Genomic DNA, 13,692 nt, shown 5'->3' on the forward strand with positions numbered 1-13,692 from the left:
TCCTGGCAACCACAGAGCCATGTGGTTTTCTTTGATAGAATGCAGGAAGGGGTTACCGTTGCCTCCTCCCATGCAGTATGAGATGATGTCTTTCAGCATCTTCCTATATAACTGCTGCCCAATATAGGAGTCTGGGGAACATAGCAGTGGGGATTCGAACCAGCAACCTTTTGCTCCCTAGGCAAGTTACTTCCCCACTGCGCCATTAGCTGGCTATGTCATTCCAAGGAACATACCTGTAAAAGCCTCTACACTCAAGGACACCCATTTTCAGACAGTTATAAAAACATGTTATAAAAACATGACATGAGTACATGTCTGACATGGATTTTCCCACATTCTCACTATGACACACACTTTGTATACAGGGCTGTGTGCTCATGTTCTCGGAGACCTTGTCACCAGCTACAGACATGTGTACACGAAGTCCAAAGAGCATGCACATAAACCAAAATTCTATCCGCGCATGTAGACGCACATCCATGTTCATAAGAGCACACACACACAATTCATCCATTCATACACATGCATGTTTTGTTCCACTCAGAGATCCACACAGTTCCTCAAAACTCTCTTTGCTAATCACTCAGCTTGGGGATTGTTGTGACCTGTTCCCCTTCACCCCTCCATTTGCAAGAACTCAGTTTTAAGTTCTTGGCATTTTTGTTGTTCCATTCAGAGGGACTGCAGGACTATGGGAAGGTCATCCTTTTATGAACAGTAGAGTTCAGCCTCACAGAACCAGTCACCTTCATTAAGTAAATTCCAAAGTGAGAGGAATTGGACAGCAGACTCTACATCTGCCCATCCAGTTCCATGCATAGAAGGCCAGATGCCTCCTGCCTGTCCTATCACAGCTGTTTGGGGAACAGCTGCAGCAGAACTTGGCTCCTACTGCCCACCCCTCCCCATGGAGATCTGTGAACTCTCCCAAGAAAGGCTTTTTGCCTTCAGTCTTGTTCTGCAGATGAGAAAATTACTTGAGCCTGTTTGTTTATGCCATGCACCCTTCACTAGCTACAAATATCGCAACAAAGTCTTTGAAGAAACACACCAGAAAGTTGGAAGTGCCTGAAGGCTGGGGAGAGTATATGCTCTCAGAGGGGATAAAGGGACTTTCCCAAGGCTATTACAACGGTCCTGATCAGAGAAGCAGGTCCAGAAGGTTAGAGGATGTCATGAGAAAAATAAATGTTGCTCTCTCCCTTTGTTGTCACACTACTACCAGTGGTTGCCTACCACCCCCACCCCACTGTTTAAATATACATTGTAAGCTCCTTGGGGCAGGGAGCTGCATCTCATATGGAGTTATCTCAGTTTTGCAGAATTTAAAGACAACCATTTCATGTGCAATTTAAAAATGAGTTTCTTGTGAACGGATTTGCAAAGCCTTATTTTGAAGCAAATGTACAAAAATAGACTTTTGGTGGGGGAGTATGCTACAAGCACAAAGTGAAATAAAATAAAGTATTAATGTTTAAAAGGGGAAACATTAAGAGAACCATTTTCTCATTTTTTGCTATTCAAGCCATTGTGAGAACTCTGTTGCTAAAAAATCAGCACAGAAATATTTTTAATAAGCGGGGGCAGGGGGGAGGGATGAAAACAACACACTCAGAGACCAGATTAGAGCTATAAGCCAGTGTAACTTCAGGAATAAAAGGCAGAAACAAAAACAAAAACAGATACATTTTGCCAACGCATTTCCCCCCCCATTCTTTTCAAAGCTTTTAATACCTTTGCACTAACTAATTTCCTCACAACAAGGTATACTGATGGGGAGGGTTTTTCTTACAAGTTTGCACTAGAATAGTTCTGGGATATTTTGAAAAAAAAATTGGTTGTTTTTTAAAGCTTAAAAATTCTCTCTCTCTCTTTCTCTCTCTCTCTCTCTCTCACACACACACGATGGGACTTCTCTCCCATGTGGAACACACACACAGTTCATGGGGGAGAGTGAGCAACATGGTAGCATGACCAAGGGGAACAAATCACACACACACAAAACAAACAGCAAAGGGTTTACTTTCAAATAGCAAATGTTTTCCTTTCCTTCTTGGTTGGAGGGAGACCCTCAGTCCAACAGCCAGCTTCCTGGGCTCTGCAGTTCCATACAAATTCCAAGCGGGGGAGGAGCACAAGACTCCAGGAGAACCAATAAGGCTGGGAGAAAAGTTAACCCTTTCTTGACTGTCTGCTCCTACCGATCTCCAAGGCCTGCCTGGAGAGCTTCAGACTCCAGCGAGGCCTATGCATAGGCCTCTCTGGAAGCCTGGCCCACCTGCCACTTTTTACTATTTCAGAAATGCCTAGCAGAGAGTTTTAAAATATTTATCGATCATTTCCCTCTCTCTTTTTACTTGTAACCCTGAATGCCTAGAAAACCATCTGTCTGGCTCTGCAGCTTTGGTGTATTTAAAAATGCTAAAAAAAAACAAAAAACAAAAACAAAAAAACCCCCCCAAACCCTCCACAAATTAAGTCAAGTTGTTATTTCCACATAGTACTAGCATGAGGGGCTTATAATTATTTCTCACACTTGCAGCTTGCTCTTTCCAGGGGCGGGAGGGGCCATGCCTATTCCACTGTCCCGCACGGAAAAATTGGTGGGCTGAGTGAATGAGGAGGCGGCGGTGGGGTGGTGGTGTGTGGCTTGGCAGGGCCTCAGAGTGCATAACTAGGGAGGCGGGTGTAAAAAGCTTCTAAACTACCCCCTCCTGTTTCGTTTTGTGTCGATGAGTTCCTCAAAGGTGCCCAAACGCACATTGCTACCTACCACACTATAATTGCTGCTAGCGATTACATAACTTACATAATCTGACAATTATATAAACTTAACTCACATAATCTGAGGCTAAATAAACAAAATAAATGGTCTCTCAGCAAGCTCTTCTCTCAGCACACTGTCCAAGAGTGAACAAAATGGCGATTGCGGCTCTCTTCCTTCAGAAGACTAGAACAAGGACTGCCCCCGGCCACACTGATTGCTGTCAGAGGCAGACAATTCAGCCCATCTTTTGACAATAAAGGCCAGCCTTGGGATTGGCTCCTGCCTTATGAACACTGTTATCTGAAACTGTTTCATGTGTTCTTATAGGTGTTTAAGGAATTTTACTACCAGTGCCCACAATATGTCAACACTGTAGGCTTGCAAGCTACAGGCAGGGGAGTGCAGGGCTGCAGTGACTGAGTCAGTCAGAACTAAAATGGTGGCAGAGGACAGAATGGCTGACAATTATAATTGTTTTTGCACCATTTTTATTAGTTTCTTTGGTCATTTTTGGTGGGTGGGTGTTGCCCAGTTGCCCACCCTGCCCAAAGGGAAGAGCCTCCACTGCCCTGAATCCATTCCCAGGCTGGCATGCAGTCGCCATAGCAGGCTGGCAGGCTGGGCTCAGGCTGGTAACAAGGCAGGCATAGGCAATGGCATAGCATCATGGCAACTTGAACCATGCAATGCTGCAAACTAGTTCTCTCTCTCTCTCTCTCTCTCTCTCTCTCTCTCTCTCTCTCTCGGCAGAAAGGTGGAATGGTGACTACTAACTTGCTGAATGAATTGAAAAACCTTCCTTGAACTCCCCCCCCACCCTTGCCTCTTCTTTGACCCTTCCCCTGGCCAATGTGTGGTCAGTAAAGAGTGGCAAGAGGCAAAAGAGCCAATGGGGAACAAGGAAGGAATCGTCAGCCAGTCAACCCATGCTTTAGGTCACCGATTGGAAGGCTGGAATGGTCGGAAATTCAAAGAGATGTCAAACACAAAATGGAGAGTGACTCAGATATCACCACAAAATGGAGGTCCGAAACAACAAAACATTTTGTAGCCAAAACAGGGGCGTTTTGTTTTGCATACAAAACTTTTGGATCTGGAAAATGGGCGTTTCGTTTTGTCTACAAAAAAAAAATGGCCTGTTTCGGGTACAAAACGTTTTGTATTCAAAATGTTCTGCACATCCCTAGTTTGCATTGCATGCCTCAAGTTGCCATGATGTTATGCCTTTGCCTATGCCTGCCTTGTTGCCAGCCTGAGCCCAGCCTGCCAGCCTGCTATGGCTACTACATGCCAGCCTGAGAATGGATTTATCTGCTGCATGTTTGTATCTGCTTGTGTCTCTGTTCCCTTACTGCTCCCTATCTGTTCCCTTGTATCTGTTTCCTAGTTACAATGTATCTATATTACTCAATTCAAATACCTTGGATGGTTGTTCTGCTGTATTTTGGGGACCTCATGGATGGGCATCCTGGTTCTCGTGTGTGGACTTCTTGTTTGCAATGAAGATTGGGGCAAGCAATCATATTGAGATTTATATCATCATCATTTTTATTCAAACTAGATTTGCTTGCATCAAATAGGTTGTGTGTTGTCACAGGCTCCAATCTGTTGCAGAAATGTCAAAAAAATGTGCCAAAAATTGTGTGCCATTGTGGTCAGGATCATCACTCTTCTACTTGGGTACGTGGGAGGGGGTCCAAACCTCACTGTTCCTTACAGTTTGCACCCTTCCTTACTCAACCTGCTTTGATGCCTGAGTGCCACAGATGTAGCTGTGTCTCTGTTGCTTGTGGACGAAAAATTCTTGAGAGGGCAGGGCACTGTGGTTGGCCATAGGGCCTAGTCTGCTGCATCTGTGTGATATCATGCTTGCTTTGGAAACCCGGTTCTTTGCAAAGCTCTGCTGTTGTTGTTGATGTGTGCTGTTATGTTCTTTGGGGCAGATTTGGGGCAGAAAGGGGGCTTCAGGGGCTGAAGAGTGGGTTGGATGGTAGTGCCCTAATGGGTGCTTGCCACCACCCAGATTCCAAAGGATTTTCCCCCCTGACGTGAAGCGATACATTTGCTGGAATCCCCATTATTCCCTATAAATCTTGGAAAGATCTTGAAGACGTGTAAACTTCAAAAAATAACAAATAATCAGCCCGTTGCCCAATTCCTTTGAAATTTGGGTGGTAGCTTCCACCCATTAGGCACTACCCTCCCACACACACTCTTTTTGCTCCAGGACCCTTTTTAAAATCCAAATTGATTCGGATTCAGATTTGAAAAAATTTGGGTACAAAACAAAACAGGGGTGTTTTGGGGGGTGGGGTTAGATTTGGAATGAAATGGGGGTATTTTGATTCAGGTCCAGATTGAAACACAAAAATTGTTTCATGCACACCCCTACAAACAAGACTTCACTGTATTATCACGGGGTCCACCCTGTCCTCCATGTATGTAAAATCAGACATACCCAAATTGGAGGGCTTCAGAGAGAATCTGAACGGTCTAGTTAGGGTCACACTTTTCAAACCCTGTTCAAAAAAATAATAATGGAGCATTTCAAAAGCTCCAAATGGCAGTGGGAATCTGCTCCCCCGGATCACTGTGGGTGGGATGGGGGAGAGACCCACTTTCTGGCACCTCTCTGTCTGCCTGCTCGCTTGCCTGCCTATTTATTTATTTTTAATTTTTAAAAAGTATTTAACCTTTCATTTGAAGTAAAGTTGTGCCATTGAGTCGTTGAATTGATGTTGACTTCTGGTGACTACAGAGCCATGTGGTTTTCTTTGGTAGAATACAGGAGGGGTTTACCATTGCCATCTCCCATGCAGTATGAGAATGATACCTTTCAGCATCTTCCTATATTGCTGCTGCCTGATATAGGTGTTTCCCATAGTTTGGGAAACATACCAGTGGGGATTCGAATCGGCAGCCTGTTGCCTCCTAGGCAAGTGCCATTAGGTGGCTGTAGCCTTTAATTTACTTACAACTTAAAAGAGAAAGCAGAAGATTCCCGGATGTTAGGTCATTTCCCCTGAGATTTTTTGATGTTACATCAATTCCTCTGTGATTATCAGATGTGACATAATTTTTCTTCTGTATTCTCTGTGAGTACCATTTCTCAGTTACTTTTAAATATTAATTTAAAATCAAAGGATAGTTGCATTCACTTCTAATTAAAAACACAGAGTCCAACCATCCTTATCTTCTTGTGTGCCAGCTTTGAGATCTCATAGCCTAACTGGTTGGGTGTTTGTTTGTTTTTGTTTCCCCATAGACTTCAATGGGGATTTTTGCCAATTGTATCTCTCCCAACTTTACCGACCCTGACCTTCTGAAGGGTACAAAAGGTCTCATACTGACATTTATGATTTCAAATCCAACCTGATCCATTCTGATTTTTTTCAGTCATGCACAGGCCATGTAATAGCTGCTACTACCAACACATTTATTTATTTATTTATTTATTTATTTATTTATTTATTTATTTAATTTATTACACTTCTGTACCACCCCATCCAAAGGCTCTGTGTGATGCACAATGTGTGTACAACATATGAAGCAAGCAGGTCAAAAATCCGGGAAGCATGGCAGAAACTGAGGTGATGGAAAAGGTGAGTGAGAGAGACAGCATGGATGAGTGGGGAAGAAAGATACTTTTCCCATGGTCTGTTGGTGTGGGGAAGGATTGACTATGTATTGGAATTCATCCACCTGGGTGCATATGCCCTGTAAGCCTTTAATCTTACAGGGACAACACTGCAAAGTCTAAAATATGTATCTTTTTATATTCAAGCAGTATCTACTTCCTATGCTTTTCATGTTAGCCATTTCATAAGATCATTTTAGGAAGCACTAAGTGTATAATGGTGTGTTATTTCCCCATAATAGCCTTAAAAAGTTAGAGAAGACTTTTGCTACATTTGAATATCCTAGATTTGGTCTTGCACAGTTTGCATTATACAGCCATTGCAATCCATTTGTTACCTTTAAGGAAGTCATGTTTAGACTTTTACTATAAAGAGGCATTAAAAAACCCATCTGTTATAAATCATAAATTACTTTATGTGATCTTTGTGTTTCTCAGCACAGCTCATATGTCTTGTATTAAGTTTTTGCATTAAGCAATATTGGGCAGTCTCTTTTATATTACTGCCATGTAAAAGTGCAATTCTTGGAAAAATCATTGCAAGAAATTAGAGGCATACCTGGCGCATGTAGTTTTCCACAAAGAAATCAAGTTTTCCTATCATAATGACTGATCATTTTATGTGTCAAAATCTCATGTCAGCTGATTAAAAAAATATGATGTGACTAGTAGAACTTTATCTGACTAAATAATATGGAAGGGGCGGGGGAAGAATGTCTGGGAGTCAAATGAATGTGAGTCTGAATAAGAGGTATGCTGCTTAGGATTGTAATGGAACCTAGGAAGCTGCCTTATACTGAGTCAGACCATTGGTCCATCGTGCTCAATATTGCCTACACTGACTGGCAGCAGCTCTCTAGCATTTCAGGAAAGAGTCTTTCCCTGGAGAAGCCAGAGATTGAAACCGGGACCTTCTGTATGCAAAGCCAAGGCTCTACTGCTGATATACAACCTGTTTTTATAGATAGCTTTACAAAGCTTAAGGTTCATTGATTTCAGGGTGAATTATCCAATGTAATGTACAGAATCCATTTTGTGCTTGGCTTGAGTAGATGTCAAACAGAACAATTGAAAAAGGTGGGAGCCATCCATTTCAACATTTAGGTCTTAAGGCAGAAGTACAGTACCGATCTTCCGCCTTGCCAAAGTTTGGTGTTGGAGCTTCGTGTGTGGATTTTGTCCACCTGGGTAGGTACTTCTCTGCTGTGCCTTATTTTAAAAGTTATTTTAATATTTGTTTACCATTAGTTGAGTAGCTATTAATAGCAGTAGTAGGAGGAGTTAATTAGTTATTTATCATTAGTTTAAATATTGTCATTATTTATCATTAGTTTAAACTAATGCACCTGAGTATGCCCTTTTCAGTGACAGTTAAACTAGTACTTTGGGGGCTATATGTCTGAATTTGGCAGGTGTGATCCATTGGAGGAGTCCTTGAGTGCTTGCAAATATCATTTGGGTTGCCTGGAAAACTGCATAGTTGCAGGCCAAAGTACAAGTCTCCTATTGAAATCAACGGAGAACAAAAGAGACAAACCAGTGAATGAAAACAGGCCATTTGTGTTACCTCATGAGTGATTTCCCCAGATGTGCCAAGATAGTTGCAGAAGAAATACTGTAGCATCAGGAAATGAACTGTTTTTCAGTTCACACCCCTAACAGAGCCTTTGAGGAGATACTTAATTGCCCATGGCATGTATGTTATATTTTGGTATGTCGCACCATGGTCTCTCGTCACACCACCTTAGAAGAGGTCACATCCATTTACAAAAAATCTCACCACACGGTGGGTCTCCCTTTCATTTTCCCTTGTGCTTTCTTGTGAAAGTGCTCCCACACCAAGTTATATCGTTTGTTCTGTGGGAGAAGGCAGCAGTGATGGAGCATCTGTGAGCATGGGCCCCCAGCCAATGCTCAGGTTGGCCAACCCCTGACATCATGACATGAGCTCATTTCCCAGACCATGCCCCTGTGTCCATGTTTTAGACTAGAATATACAAACAGTCACATCAGTGCAACATCAGAGAAGAGCTTCACAGTGATGTCTCAGCCGACAACTATGTCAGGACATTAAAGTTTGGTGTGGGAGACTTCCTGAAGGAAAACAACAGTAGATACTTTAAGACCACTTTTTCATTAGCTTCTTTTATAGTTAAGCCTCTGTAGTTATTAACCTTGAGATGAAAAACTAAGGCAGAGCTCAGTTTTTACATTTCTATAAGATGTATGAAAACAATGCTGAACTTTCCAGGGGGGGGTTCTTGTTCAACTGAGTGTGTATTAAATGAAATGCACTGCAAAACCCTTGCTTTCACTTAGATGGTTCCATTTATAGCTTGTACAAATATGACTGTTGTTGAACTTAATACTCTGCAGAAACCCATGGAAATTTCTTTTTTGGCTCCTGTGTTGCAATAGATCATTTCATAGAAGTAGACACACAGATTTCCAAAGAGTAAAATAAAAATAAAACCAATTGTAATGGCATGCAGCACATTAACCACAGCTTTGGTGTGCAAGCCAACCCCATTTAGACTTTATTTCATTCAGATGTACCAATGACTTGGGCTGCAGTCATGAAAGCAGTTATTCAGTCCTGTAGAAATCAATGGGATTAATCGGGCATGGATAACCAGAATTTCTTCCACACTGTGGCCCTTTAGTGCTGCTGAGAGATTGCTTTTCCATAATTAATTGCAAGTGGCATTAAAATGTATTGGAGATGCAGTTCCTGATGGCACCAGCACCAGCAATTAAGGGTAGAGCCAGTAAGGGCATCCCCCCTCTGACTTTCTCTACTCTGATTCCCCTTTGTTAGACTGATAGTCTCAGGATTCATTATTTCACCTGGAGTGAGAGACTTCCTTCTTCTCTCTTCCCCTCTTCCTGTATTTAGCTAGCAATGAGGCATGTAGTTCAATCTATCTCCCTGACAGATTTCCTAAACCAATTACTTTATCTGGAACTTTAACTCCATATCTACAGACAATATAAATTAGCAGTTCTCCTTCTCCCTTACCTGTGCACTTCTGCTGTAGCTGGGGCAGATACAATCATTTCCCCTCCTGAGCTCTCTAATGGAGATTCCACACAAGACTTAATGCAGTGCTATATTATTCAGCAATGCTTCTCAGTGGCCACGATCCATCTGTAATGTTTACTCACAAGTATGTTTTATTCAGCAAAAAATGCTATCAGTTATTTAAGTGTTCTGTTTGCAAGTCTTGTCCATTTTATTGCTTCCTGTTGATCACAGCTTCCTGTTGATTAGTGATGAATTGCCCCTCAAATAGGATAATTCAAATCAAATCTCTTTATTTCAGTCAGTGACCAGCATGAGATTAAAACAAATGTAGAAGAGAAAACAAAGTTCTACTACAAACAATAAAATCAAATAAATTTTAAAAAGTCCTCCTGAACATAGATCAAGGTACTGAAAGTGGGCCCACCAGAACTACTAAAAATACATAACTAAGAATAAAAGGAGACAGCAGTATTTCATACTTATGAGATTATTACATACAGATCAAAATTTAAACAGTTGCCTTCCCGATTCCTGAATCTAAGAGGGGTTAAACAATTCAAATTTTGTTGTTAGATTTACTGATGATATACAAGTGATCCCAATACCTGCATGCCCACCTGCAGTTAGCCACACTGTAGCTGCAAAAGTTGCTCTGGCCTTAAATCCATCACCTATTTTCCCATTTTATCTTACGCAAATGGAGGGCTGCACTACAATATTTCGCTACCTGTCTAGTGGTGCTGGAATTACTTCCTTCCAACAGCCTGCCAATCATCTGAGGAGAATCAAGACCTGGGCATTTAGCCATCAAAGGGTAGATGAGATCCCGACGCAGGTCTCTATAGAACAAACATTCCAATAGCACATGGGTGACTGTTTCCATTTGACCCTTTCCACATAGGCAGAGCCTCTCCCCATAGGGAGTCCCTCTATATCTGCCCTCTAAGATGGCTGAAGGCAGGGCATTGCATCTTGCCAGGGTAAAAACTCTTCTAAGTGGGGGCACCTCCAAGATAGTGAGATAGGGGGCTGGGGCAAAACTATAACTGACTGATTCCTGGCTCTGAAAGGCAGGTGCCCTAGCTATATCTCTTTGTCTCTCAATATCCTATATTCTCTGTTTAATGAGCTTCCTAGCTGTCTCTAAACTTTGCGTAAGCAAGGCGGACTGATCGAGGCCCAAGGTGGTAATCTTTTGGTTCAGAGCACACTTCCAGGTCGACTGATAGGAATCCTCTAATACTAAGTGGCTCAGCCCTGTGTCCAAGGGAAAAACCCTCAGCCAATAAAACAGTGCCATTTGCCATCATCTGGCCTCAGGGGCGTAGCAAGGTTGGAGTGGGCCCAGAGACAAGATTTTAAAATGGGCCCCCCCCCCCCAAAGTCCAGGGCCTCCGCACACCCCAGGCCCCCAAGGATTTAAGTCTGATATTCCAAAATAAGTATGCTGCCTGCAAATACATTTCACTGAATACACACACACACGTCACAATATATAGTGATATACATTGAGTACTATACATTTGTATTACTTTTAATGCCTAGAACACACTAGAAAGATGAATTATTAAAATGGGCCCCTCGCTGCAGATTAGCAAAGGAGACTTTCAACCATGCAGGGTGAGCCTATGTTTGTTTTCTCAGAATTCTGAAGAAATTCAGTCAAGTTTGATTGCAGGAGGTTTTTCACAGGAGGCTTTTAAAGCCCTTTAAGACACATCTCCTCTGGAATGGAGGTGCTGCATCCACATGTTGGCCAGATTTACCCTGAAGTCCCTGCAAGTTATTGGGGAGCAGTTCACACACAAGAAAAATAAAATAAAAGCACCACACATGCTTCACAGTTCTCACTCAGACCTTCTGGGTTGCAAAACAACTTGAACATAAGTGCATTTATAAATAAATGAATGAATAAATAAAATTAATATAATACTGTTCCAGAAGTTTTTGCAATTTTCTGCCATGAAACAAGCCACTTATAGGACTTTTTAGATAGTTTTTTTTAAGTCAGCAAATTTTCCAAGCTGTTTCAAAATAAATATTCAGAGACTTCTCGGTCCCTCCTCCCCCCTATCCAAGCCCTATGGCAAGCAGATCCCTATATATGGCGGGGGGGGGGGGGCGGGAAAGGTAACCACAAAAAGGAGTTCACACTCTACCTGGCAAATGCTGGTCTGGGTAACACTCTGGCTGCCTCCTCCTTCCTGGCTGGCTTGGGCCCTACTCGAGTTCAGGCTTCACTGCGGCCTACACGGAGGCCTCCGTGGAAGCCCCGCCCACCCGCCGATCAGCTGAGAGGCGGGAGAAAAGGAGCTCTTTGCAGCTTGTCTGCTGCTTCGATTGCGGGCCAGCAGAACAAGCAGGAGAGACGGTGAAGAGGGCAAGTGGCTGAGGGGCTATGGGGCTGGGCAGGGGGCAATGGGGAGTCACATGAGGTGCCTCTGGGGTGCCCCTCCAGGCAGTGGGGCCCCCAGACAACTGTCTCCCCTTGCCCTATCATTGTTACGCGCCTGTCTGGCCTTAACTCTAATGAGACCCACCTCCAATCTGAGCCTCGCATTAGAGGTGCACTTGGGTTTCTGAAATATTGCTCTCAAGAATTTAGACTGCACCACTTCTAGGGGGGACAGATTTGGGTAAGGACCCAGTTGGACAACATACAGTAATTGTGCCAATGATTTTGTTTGAAAAGGTTTTAAGGCTGTGGGGATAAAATGCCCTCCCCTGGTTCTATAGAACTGCAAAATAGCTTGGGCACTGTTCTGGGCAGTCTGGGCCACATAAGAGGCATGGGCCCATCTTGATCCTGATGAATGAACAGCTACCCCCACGTATACAAAATTTTGGACCTGCTCTATCTATCTTCCATACCCGTCTCTTAGGTCTCCTAGCAAAGGAGAGCACCTTCATTTCCTGATAATTAATGCTCAACTGTTCTCTCTTACAATAAACAGCCAATGCCCCCAAGGGCATATCATTGACAAAAAAGTTAAAAACAGCAAGGGCGCCAGCACACATCCTTGTTGGACCCCCTTTCCAATTGGAATAGCTCTGATTCCTCCCTGTGGATTGCACCTAACCCTCATGGTTGACGATACGTGTAAGGCTCTAATTAGAGCTAAGAGTCTCCGATCAATGGAGGAGGCTCTCAGTTTATCCCAGAGCCTATCCCGTTGGATTGAGTCAAAGGCAAACCTAAGATCTACAAAGGCAACATGCAAGGACTGAGCATATTTCTGTGTGAGATGATGAAGAACAAAACAATGGTCAACAGTAGACCTCCCTTCTCTGAACCCTTCTTGCTCTTCTGCAAGAATGTTGTCCTGTTCCATCCATTCCCTCAACTTCCAATAGAGGTGTTTAGCGTAAAGTTTGCTAACTGTACTCAGAAGACTGATTGGCCTATAATTGCCTGGCTCACTTCTGCACCCCTTCTTATAGATAGGTACAATGATAGACAAGCCCCAGTCTTTCGGCACCCTTTCGGCATCAAGCACCCTGATCTATTAATGGAAGTAAACAATGAAGCAAGCACCGGTGCCCACCAGTCCACATTGGACAAAACCAACTCCGGTGGGACTAGGTCAGCGCCGGGGGCCTTGCCTGGCTTCAGTTGGTGTATTAGGTCAGAGACTTCTGCTGTGGTAACGAGCGACCAGTCAGGTAATAGCTCCTCATTGAATGTAAAGGGGCCTGGCGAAGTCCCTTCCTCCCAGTACAACTTTCAAAATTGCCTCTCCCAAAGCTCCGGATGGATGTGGGCATTGGGCATCAGGCATCAGATGTCTTCCAAATGGAATCCCTGCCACAGTTCTCCAGAAAAGGGACTCTTGTCTTGATCGGATTGAATACAATAACAAATCCCAAGAAGATTTCATATAGACCCGCTTTTTCTGTCTAATCAGCTGTTTATATTATTTTTTCTGTAACATTAGTTCTTGCACTGATGTTGAAGCAGGATCTATCTTATAAGATTGGAATCTGTCCAAAAGAAGACATCTACACTCCACACAATCTTGGTCAAACCATGGTCTGGAAGTTCTCCACTGTCTATTAGAGGATTCATGAGGATTCACGCTGCTTAGATGTAAGATGTTTTTGTAATTCCAAAGTAATGGAGTTATATACTTGTAGGATTTGAACCAGGTCCAAGAGATCAAGCATCTCTTGGCTCAACTTCTGTAGGTGATGTGTCTGGAGAAGAGTGGAGAATTTATCAGCCAAACTCTGGGACCATCTGACATGACAGCAGTTATCCTC

General features: G+C 43.1%; 1 protein-coding gene across 4 annotated transcripts in view; it reads right to left on the reverse strand.

Annotated features, from left to right (window-relative positions):
- IGSF10 (immunoglobulin superfamily member 10) overlaps positions 1-11,637 on the reverse strand; it is a 73,119-nt gene extending 61,482 nt beyond the window's left edge. For 2 of the 4 annotated variants that reach the window (XM_053313154.1, XM_053313160.1), the window contains exon 1: positions 11,592-11,637. The gene's annotated coding sequence lies outside the window, so the exon portion shown is untranslated. Of the gene's footprint in view, positions 1-9,426; positions 9,520-11,591 lie in introns of those variants that run through there. The other 2 variants (XM_053313157.1, XM_053313158.1) reach the window with 2 other exon arrangements.
- Between the last annotated feature and the right edge of the window lie 2,055 nt (positions 11,638-13,692).

This window comes from Hemicordylus capensis, chromosome 3 (assembly GCF_027244095.1).
Source record: "Hemicordylus capensis ecotype Gifberg chromosome 3, rHemCap1.1.pri, whole genome shotgun sequence".
NCBI lineage: Eukaryota > Metazoa > Chordata > Lepidosauria > Squamata > Cordylidae > Hemicordylus > Hemicordylus capensis.